Source organism: Hibiscus syriacus, unplaced genomic scaffold (genome assembly GCF_006381635.1).
Source record: "Hibiscus syriacus cultivar Baekdansim isolate YM2019G1 unplaced genomic scaffold, ASM638163v2 tig00110019_pilon, whole genome shotgun sequence".
In the NCBI taxonomy this organism is placed as follows: Eukaryota; Viridiplantae; Streptophyta; class Magnoliopsida; order Malvales; family Malvaceae; genus Hibiscus; species Hibiscus syriacus.
The window spans coordinates 1,132-12,522 of record NW_024062567.1 but is presented as its reverse complement, the minus strand read 5'-3'; the positions used below and the strand labels follow the sequence as shown (position 1 = coordinate 12,522).

Here is an 11,391-nt window from a genome sequence, read left to right as displayed (position 1 = left end):
ATTTATTCCATTCATAACATTAAAATCTGAAACTCTTTAGAATATTTAAAGAACTACCATCAAAGATGGATGTAATATTTTATGTAAAGGAATGAATTTATAAGATTTTAATAAGATACGAAATTATAAAATTTTAATAGAGTGAGAACATATTATCAATAGAAAACAAAAATATTATAAAAATTTAAAATTTTCGCGACAAGTTACCTTATTCACTTTTATTAGTCTTGATTAATCCGCATGAACCGGGTTGTACACCTGATTTTTGTGGTAAGTCTCCCAACAAAATTTTTCTACACAATGATTCAAACTCGAAATCTACTTAAACGATATCAAATTGCGTATCACTTAAACCAACCCGTTGATAACATTATCTCATCTATTAAACCGGCTTATAATTGATTATCTAAATACTTTTGAAATCCACTTAATAATGGGACAAACATTGGAGTTTTGACAGTTAAACTTCGACCGACAGTTGGGAAATGCTACATTTATTTCAAAATGGGATCTAGCTAAGACAGAAGTTGTATACCATAACCCAAAAGGCAGAAAGACGTGAATATTAATATTTAAACATATGTACAATGTGGCATGGTCCAACCATAAAGTTTAGGATATATACCTCAAACATGGAATGCATCAAAAGGTTAAATTTATATATAAAAAATGAACTAAATGAGTTTGTAATCTATCCTGGTTGGTTCAAGTAGTAAGCAGCTTGATACATTTAAGTAAATTTTGAGTGCAAGTCCTTGTGTATGTAGAAAATTCTTGTTGGAAGACTTGCTCACCAAAACTAAGTATGTAATCCGGTCGATCCAGAATAATCAAGATGAAACCTTGAGAACCGAAATTACAACTAAAAAAATGTTTGGTAATGTTAGGATAAGTTTGTTTTTTCTTTAAGACCATGTGGACTGACGCTAATCCAAACCTATCCCATGTGAGCATCAACAAGCATTTGGCTGACATGAAAATGATAAAATGACAAACAATAAATGACAATGGGGGCTTTGGCTTATGCCTCCGAAGCTTTAATTTTTTTATAAGTTATTATGATTAATGGATCAACGGGTGCATCAAGCTTTTGGCATATGCAGGAATAGATAGAGGAGCATTAATATTACATGGTTATTATTCTTTACTTAAAAGATTTATTAAATAAAAAATATAGTACTATCATTTATAAATTTTATAATTTTTTTATGTGAGATTTATGTCTTCCATTTTTAAAGACATAATATTCTTTATGATTCAATCTCGTGACTTCCACGTCATGGGCAACTATCTATCATGTCTACTCCACATATTGAGACGCTTGACTTGAAAATGAGCAGTCAAAAGGTCATTTTGATATCATTTATCATGAGATTATTATTTTCTTTTCAAAAGATATATCTGATAGGCGTGGTTAATGCTTAGGGATGATAATTGTTCGGGTTAGGGTTGGATTTTAAGTCAACTCAACCTGACCTGAAAATATGTATCCTCCACCCTAAACCTAACTAGACTCGTAAACTTTTATATCTTCATCTGACCTGATCCGACTAGACCCAACTTTTAGAGTATAATTCTGATCTGACCCGATATTAATAAGGATTTAATTAAAAAAATAATAATAATTTTAAGTAAATTACATTATCATCATTGAGTCGGGTCGGATTTTTTCACCCTCCACTTGATTCGACCTGACCTCACACTTTAAAAAATCCCACCTGACCCTCACCCAAATTATTTTAAAAAATTCGACGCCATCGGATCGGGTCGAGTCAGAACCCGTCAGATTCAGGTTAAATTATCATCTCTAGTAATGGTCCTGCGATACTGAGTATGATCATATCCATTGAAATTTTCAAATTCTTATATAATTTAAATATTTTTTTATATTTTTTATAAATAATTTAATTCCAGAGTCTAAAATTTTACAATTTCATATTTTTAAAAATTTTCAATATAACTTATAAGTAGGTACTTATAGAAAATTATGCGTTGACACAAAACAAAAGAGTGACTAAGCAAAGCCGCATCCCTTTTATTACTAAAAACTTCACTTATAAATTGGAAAGTTGGCAGGCATTCATGCATTCATGCATTCATGCATTCAATTCATGCATTCAAGCAAGCATCTAAAGCCATTTATCCATTTGCAAATTCCCTCTGCTACAGCGCACAGCATGGCTACACATTCTACTGTTCCCTCAGCTTTGACGCTGTTTCTCATCCTGTTCCTGATGCTCCCCGTCGGATCTCCGGCACGTATTCTACGGCAGGCGAAAACCGACATGCAAAGAGTCGGCGACAGCCAACTTCTTTTACATGAGCTAGGTTTCGATCTCCACCAGCTTAACCGCTATCGAAAGTTGGCGATGCACGGACCGACTTCCGATCGAGTCTCGCCAGGCGGACCGGATCCACAGCATCATTTTTGACGTATTGATTAAGTCATTGATGTAACGATAAAAGATTTGGGTTGTTATCAAAGTCTTTGATAATAAACGTTTTGTCCTTCATATTATGCAATAAAGTTTTAGTTTTTTTTTTGGTGAACTACACTTCCATTAATATGATGCATTATTATGTTTCTTTCATATAATTATCTAAGATGATTATAAAGTAGTATATGTTCTAAATACTCTCAATTATGTTCAATCACTCATTTGCAATCGTTGATACTCAAACATGTGACATCTACAAATAACAACGATTCCTTAATCACTAAGGTAAGTTGGTTCGTGCTATAATTAGAGATAATTGTATAAGATATCTTCAAAGTATGATCTATATTTTAAATTAATCTTTAAACTTTAAAATATTTTATATCGATCATTAAAATATAATTTCATTCTAAATTAATCTCTAACCTTTAGAACATTTTATATCAATCCTCATATTATCAATCATTCTATTTTAATCTTTTTATTAACGTGTCATTAATCTATTGCAAATGTGATCCGTTGTCTTTAATTGATCAACTAATCATTAACCCAATTACCTTTGAGTTGGGTCTACCATGGATTTACTATCCCAAATTCTATGAAAGCCGATGCATTAAATTACAATTAGAACTAATATGTACGTGTGATTATGGACGGATTATCGACGGATTGGTTCAAGTGGTAAGCAGTTTGATATCGATTAATTAAGGTTTCATGTTCGATTTTGTGTATGTAAAAAGTTCATGTAGGGAGACTCACCCACCAAAGTCACTCAGGGTGTGCGACGCATGTCGGTCCGGATTAGTCAAGGCAAAACCCTATAACACTTGATATTAAGTGCTCATACTCTTTGGTATTTCTAGTGTTCGAACTAAGACTTCAATAAATAACAATAACTCTTTATTATTAGGTCATTTGATTTGTGTATAGAATTTAAATTTAATCAATATATTACATGTCTTATATTTACCAAACCTAAAAATTACGTTATATTACACATTTAGTACTAAACTATCAGTTTTGGTTAAATTTTAAAACCATAATTAAAATTTAGTTTTTGTTTCATTTTAATACCCATGTTCAAAATTTAATGTTAATTTTTTTTTAAAAAAAATGAAAGTCTAGGTACTAAAATGGATAATTAAGTACTACATACGTAGTTTACCCAAATATCTTTTCATAATAACTAAATGCCCTAAATAAAACATGGAGATAATATAAAGTGATGCTTAATGCCCAAATAAGTACCCAAACTATACCTTTTTTGCTTAATAGGTGTCTACATTATTTTTTAGCCCATCAAGTGCCTAACGTTACAAATATTACCCCTTTAGATGTCCGGGCCGTCAATAACGTTAGTTTTTCCCGTTAAATAACATGTCACAACTGTTAATTTTGAAATTTATTTTTTTAAAACATTAAAATTATTATTATATTTATAAAAAAAACCCTAATTTTTTTATATTATAAAAACAACCCCAAAATCCTAACCTTAATCCACCATCGTTGCCCTCTCCGACCATCGCCTCCGATGCAGTCTTTGCCATCCCTAGTTATATGTCGTCGTAGTTGTCACTGATTCACCGTCAGAATCACAATTTTCATCCTAGGGTTCATGGGATTTAAAACGTCGATTTATTGTCGATCGGTCATCAACCGGTCACGATTTCATAGGGGTTTTAGTTACCGGGGGAGGGGAGGTCGGGTGGAGCTTCTTCAATGGTAAAGGGCAGCAGTCGATGTGGGTTTAGGGGTTGAAATGAAGGTTTTCAAAGTTTAGGGGTTATTTTCAAAATTTTGTGTTTCTTTTTTTAAAATTTAAATTTTTTTTTTAATTTTATATAAATTTTTTAAAATTACCAGATTATGACACATATTACTTAACTAGAAAAACTAAAGTCATTAACGGGCCCAGGTACCTAAAAGGTAACGTTTGTAACGTTAAACACAAGGATGAGCTAAAAAATATAGGAACCTATTTGATAAAAGAGATATAGTTAGGCACTTATTTGGGCATTAAGCCTAAAGTGATATTTATATTATATGTCTTACTTTGTAAGTACAACTAATAATTAATCTTATCTGCATCCCTTGGAATTACCAAAATCCCATTTAACGCCCCTTATATGGGATCGTAACTGCACATTTCAAGTCACATGGGAAAAGCTGCCTTGTTGATGTAACAAAACACCAACCCCACACTGGGTCAACTCAAACTTCACCTGCCTTATATACTTCTTTCGCTTTCACACCTTTTTTTTTAATTTTTCAACCCCTTAGAAATTAGGTAAAATATATAAATGGTCTTTTATTATAGGTATTACTTTATTAAATTTTTTAACTATTAAAGTTGTAAAATGATCATCTAACTATAGAGAATTACTTTGTTGAATCGCTTGATTATTAAAAATTATAAAATGTTCAGTCAACTATTCTTATTCTAAATTATTCATTTTCCATTAAAATTTGACGATAGTATGAGCTGTACTTTAACTTGCTGACCGAGATATGATAAAATTTATATCTAATCTCAAACGACTATCATATCTCAGTAACATGTTAACTTCCAACTTAGTTGAATGTTAATTTTTTAACGGAAAAGGACAAACTTGGAACGTAATGATAGTCTAATAATTGACAATAGTATGAGCTGTACGTTAACTTGCTGACCGAGATATGATAAAATTTGATATCATAATCTCAAACGACTATCACATCTCAGTCAACATGTTAACTTCCAACTTAGTTGAATGTTAAATTTTTAACGGAAAAGGACAAACTTGGAACGTAATGAATAGTCTAATGATCATTTGTAACTTTTAATAGTCGAGGGACTCAATAAAGTAATATCTTATAGTCGAAGGACTATTTGTATATTACCTAAAAATTACAAAGATATAAAGTTAAAGGGTAATTATTCGATCGAATTAAATTGAGTCGAGTAAAAATTTGGAATTAGTTAAATTGACGAATCTTGTTTATAACTCGAATTTATTAGAAGTTTTTTAAATTGAGAAGAGTATATTTGAGTTTTGTTTAAATTTAATTGTAAATATTTATAATATTATGGTACTAATTGATTTTAATTTAAAACCAATCCATTAATTAATTTTTTGATTACTAGAGTACTATTTTACAACTCAAATCTTTTTTTTTTTCAAATTCATTTGAAATTATAAAATTACAGATTAAATCAAATTAAATCAATTTTTTTACATCAAATTAAATCAATTTTTTAAATCAAATCGAATTTTCGTCACACTGTTAATTACTTAATAGTAGTATATAGACCTGAATTTGCATGCAAAGATATCAGCTTTGTGGCTAGCTTCTTCTCATTTCTATCGTCTCACAAGCTATATTCCCTGTGGAGTTCAATGGAGCTACCCATAAAGGCACCGGATTCTTCTAGGGACATGAAAACCAGTACGTAATAAAGGCCCAGAAAACTTTCCTACGGTTATCTCCGCCGCGGGTCGGTGGCTTCAGTTGGTGTTTACGGAGACATTCACCTGCGGCTGCCACTAAATGTATTCTGAAAAACGTGAATTGTGAAGCTAGACCTGGTGAAATCATGGCAATCGCCGGTCCCAGTGGTGCCGGCAAGACTACTTTGCTGGAAATTCTGGCCGGAATGATCCCGATGACAAGATTTTCTGGTTATGTTCTTGTAAATCACAAAGCAATGGATGCCGGATGCTTTCGGAGGGGTATCGGGTTATGTTTCGCAAGATGAGTTTCTCTTCCCGGTTCTCACTGTCCAAGAAACACTCATGTACAGCGCTCGTCTCCGGTTGCACGACAGCAAACGCCACGGCAAGGTGGCGGTCGGAATCAGAGTAAAAGAGTTGCTCCGGGAGCTTGGATTAGAGCATGTTGCAAATGTTAGAATCGGGGACGAATAAACCGTGGGATTTCAGGTCAGTGGCGGAACACAAGAGGGACTAATGGGACCATGACCCCTCCAAATATAATTTAGACTTATAAATTTTAAAATATTTAATTTGAACCTTCAAAATTTTTCGAAATTCAGATTAATTTTTTAATGTTTTAGTGTTTTTAATTAAACCACATCCCATAATTCCTAAAAATTCTCATTAAGCCTCTCAAAATTTTATTTGTAAATTATATATTTAGTATCTAACTATCAATTTGATCCGTTTAGTACCTAAACTTTTAATTTTTAAAACCATATCTAAAGTTTATTTTGTTTTTCATTTTAAAAACTCGTTCAAAATTTAACGTTAAGTTTTAAAAAAATTTAAAAGTTAGGTACTAAAATAGATCAAAACAAACACGTTAAGTTTAACGAGTACTATAATATGAAATAAAACTAAATGTTATGTATGTTTTAAAAAAATAAAGTTTAGGTACTAAAACGGATTAAAATTGATAGTTTAGGTACTAAATGTATAGTTTACCCATTTTAATTAGAATCTAATTTTTAGAAAAATGTAAACTAAATCCTTCAAATATTTGAAAGTTTTAATTCAAACCTCTTAATTTGTTTAATGTTTTATGTTAGTCCCTAAACTCTATCACCAATTTCGCGACTGTTTCAGGTGGGGGAGAAACGTAGAGTATCGATCGGCGTCGATTTAGTTCATGATCCGGCTGTTCTTCTGCTGGATGAACCGACATCGGGGTTGGATTCGGCGTCCGCCCTTCATGTAGCATCGTTGCTGAAATCCATGGCTACGAAACAAGGCAAGACGATTGTATTAACCGTCCATCAGCCTGGTTTCCGAATTCGAACTCTTCGACAAAACTTTGTTGCTATCAAACGGAACTGTTCTTCACCATGGTCCCCTTAATCCTCGAGCAGCGTCTCCGATTCAGGCCATTCCATTCCTCGCCATGTTAATGTTCTCGAGTTCGCGATTGATGTGACACAAGACTTGCTTGTAGTAAACACCGACGAGAGTGAAGAAGAAGAAGATGATAATATCGAAGAAGAAGAAAGAAAAGCTTGTTATGCTTATGCAAACACTCGATTCAAGGAGATTTGATTTTGGGTCAGAGATTTTCTAATAACATCTATAGAACAAAGCAGCTTTTTTATCAAGAACATTACAAGCACTGCTTGGGATTGTGCTGGGCACTATATTCATGAACGCCGCTAGTGATTCGATCGGCTTTTTCGCCTTCAGCTCACCTTCCTGCTCTCGTCAACAACCGAAGGCCTACCGATTATCTCCGAGAGAGAAGGATCTTGATGAGAGAACCTCAAGGGGAGCTTATAGAATCTCTTCTTATTTCATATCAAACGCCATGGTATTCATCCCTTTCCTCTTATTCGTGGCTCTCATGTACGCCTCCCCGTGTACTGGCTTGTCGGACTAAAGCGGGATGTCTATACGTTTCTCTACTTCACAATGCTGGTCTGGATCGTCGTCCTGATGTCGAATTCGTTGGTTGCCTGTCTGAGCGCACTCGTCCCGGATTTCATCATGGGGACGTCGCTGATCGCCGGCGTCGTCGGGTCGTTCTTTCTGTTCTCGGGATATTTCATATCGAGAGAGGACATACCTAGGTACTGGATTTTCATGCACTACTTGAGTCTGTTCAAGTATCCGTTCGAGTGTTTCGTGTTGAACGAGTATGGGGGGAGAAGGGGCGACAGATATGCTTGAAGATGGTGGACGGAGAGTGCTATGTCAATGGTGAAGAGTTCTTGAAGCAGCAAGGTCTTAAAGAGTCGCAGAAATGGAGTCACATTGTTGTCATGTTGAGTTTCATTATTGGGTACAGATTTATGAGCATTTTAATTCTAAGTTACAGGTCCTATAGAACAAATGTTGAAAGGTGATTATTGTAGGACATCGGGATCAATCAAGGAAAATTAAAGGACCATCTTTGAAAATTTCAAATTCATGTATTCTTTTACTTTCTTATTGATAATCCTTTTTCGTCTTTTAAATTTTTGGGTAAAGTACACAATGATCGTCGATTATAGCGCATTACTTTATTAAGTCTCTTAACTATTAAAAGTTACAAAATGGTCATCTGACTATATAATGTTGATTTTTAAGTCATTCGTCTATTAAAAGTTACAAAATGGTTACCCGACTATTCATTATACTTCAAACTCTTCCATTTCCGTTAAAAATTGACGGTGATCTAAGTTGAACGTTAACATGATAATTGAGATATGATAGTCATTTGAGATTCTAGGATCAGATTTTGTCATATCACAGTCAGCATGTTAAAGTTCAGCTCGTAATACTGTCGATTTTAACGAAAAATGATGAGTTTAGAACATAATGAATAGTTGTGTGATCATTATGTAATTTTAATAGTCGAGAGACTCAACAAAATAAACACTATATAGTATGAGGACTATTTGTCACTTTTAATAGTCGAAAGACTTAATTAAATAATATCTTATAATTAAGGGACCAAATGTACATTTTATCTTAAAATTTTATAAGTTCTGTTTCTAATATAAAATTCCATGTTTATTCATAATGGATACTTAGTTGTTTATGAAATTTTAAATTATCATACATTTTAAATATTTTTTTTATGGATAATACGTTTAAATTTAAAATTTTAATATGACTCATATAATAATTATTAGATATATTAATTCAGATTCTATTATTCGTCTTTGTATTATGTATGATTGTAAATTCAGTTCTTATTATTCAAATATAATCATTTCAAATCACGAAATATATTTCTTATATTATTTGGATCATGACTAAAAATTCAAATTCAAAAATATAAACAGTCTTTTTTCCTTTGTTTTTTAGTCGGTGATAGTACTAATTTTAATATAAGTTGCCGATCGTCGGTGATTATTATTTTTTATTTTTATATTATGTCTTTTTTTTCTTAAATTTTCACTTTTGAATAAAAATATATGTCCTTGTGATCGCTTTTTCTCTGCTCTTGTGGCATATTCCCTATGGTTTTCGGTAAGTTTTTTTGCATACTTCTGCTGTCGTGTTGGTGCTTCCACAAAGATCCTCACGACATTTGTTTTGTTAACTGTCGATGGTTACATATTGTCATATCCCCTCTTTAATAAATGGGTCGTTTGCCGATATAATCAGAATTGTGTAGCAAAGTAGTCGGTCAAATTGTTTGGTTCGCTCACCACTTCTTTATCACATCGTAAAGTGTCTCATTCGATAGAGACAAGAAATTTTACGAAGGTTACTAGATTGTTTTTATATTTGAAAGGTTCAATCTCTTCGTATCTTTGGATTTAATATTTTTATTTTATATATGAGTTTTTAGTGCTATTGTCTCCAACTTTCTATTTAGATACGTATAATTTTGATTCCTCTATTTTATTAATGAAATTCAGTTACCATGTTAAAAGAAAATTTTAGAAAATATATAACTAAAATTAACCACAATAAGAATAAAGATTAAATCCATATTTCATGCATAATACATAAGTTAATGTTTAAATTTAACCCCAAGAATTAACCCAGCTTAGTTTTAAAGATAGGGTAAGTTAACTACGCATTTAGTACTTAAACTATCAGTTTTGGTCTATTTTAATACCTAAATTTTTAATTTTTTAGAACCATACCTAACGCGTTTAGTACCCATCTTATCAGTTTTTGTTCGTTTTAGTACATAACTTTCAATTTTTTCAAAAGTTAACATTAAATTTTGAAAGGGGTACTAAAATGAAACAAAAACTAAAGTTTAGGTATTAAAACAAACCAAAATTTATAGTTTAGGTACTGAACTCATAATTTACTCTTAAAAATATTTCAAGAAAAATAAACTTTTATGTGCAAAATGTGTCTTAATGTTGGCGGAAAGTGTAATGCCCCGAATTACGGGTTAGTAGTTTCGGTCAACCCGAAACCCGTCAGTAGAACCCATTAGATTTTCCAAGCCAATTTTAGATCAATTCTTAAGGGTATTGGGCTTAGGTTGGTCCAATAGTTATAGGAAGTGGTTTTTTTAGAGTAAATAAATAGGAGAATGACCTAAAGAAGTTTACCCTTTTTGTTAAACCTGAAAACTTTCCCCCTATTTTTTTATATCATTTCAATTAAACCAACCCTCCCCATAATATCTCACCCACTCTTTCTTCTTTCCTTCCATTAGTTTACATTTCTTCTTCCTTTCAAAAGCCAAGTTCAAGCATTCAAATCTTAGATTGGTTTAGCCAAGGAAAGAATGTTTCACTCCATCCTTTAAGCTTTGTTTTAAGCTCCATTTTGTGAGTTTTAGAATTAGTTTTTCAAAATGAGTTTTATGGAGGTTAAGGGGATCCATGAATCAAGCTTTGTTTTAGTGTATTCAAGTTACCTAGAGCATCTTAATCTTTAATTCATGAGCTTAGTTAGTTTAGTAAACCCCTTTCTTGTATTTGTTTAGTAAGGGAGATGGAAGAAAACTCTAAAGCAATAGGGAAAGAGAAGTTGCCCCTTAGTTATCTTGAGAGAGTTTCTAGTAAGCAAGAAGCAAGATAACACACTATGAACTTAGTAAGTTATGAAGCTTAGTGTTATTGCTTGATAGTAAGTTATGAAGCTTAGTGTTATATATTAATGGTAGATTGTTTAATTGATGTTACTAGCATGTATTAAAGTCTATTTATGCCCCTTTATTATCACTTAAGACTTAATAATTAATGGGAAACATCAGGGTAGAAAAATTGGGGACCTTAGGATGGTTTTGAGAGTGTTTTGGAGAGTTTTCTCGAGAGAAAAAATGAAATCTGTAGAATAGGTTTCGAAACCCCTGAGATGGTTTTGAAACCCTTTTTCCATAATGACATTCTTCTAGAGAGTTTTGAAACCCCTTAAGAGGTTTCAAAACCCTGCCCAAAATGTCAAAAATAACCTAAAACATTACCCGGGACCCTAGACCCATAGTATGACCATAAATGGGTTCGAATACGCATAAAACACTAGAATAAGTGTTATAGAATGTATTTAATGTTGGGATGCAATGAATGAAGCAATTGTAGGATTATCGA

The 11,391-nt window shown here is 32.4% G+C and overlaps 1 pseudogene; it reads left to right on the top strand.

The window, feature by feature from the left end:
• The first annotated feature begins 5,815 nt into the window (after window positions 1-5,815).
• On the top strand, window positions 5,816-8,247 carry LOC120213001 (annotated as a pseudogene).
• The last annotated feature ends 3,144 nt before the right edge of the window (window positions 8,248-11,391 follow it).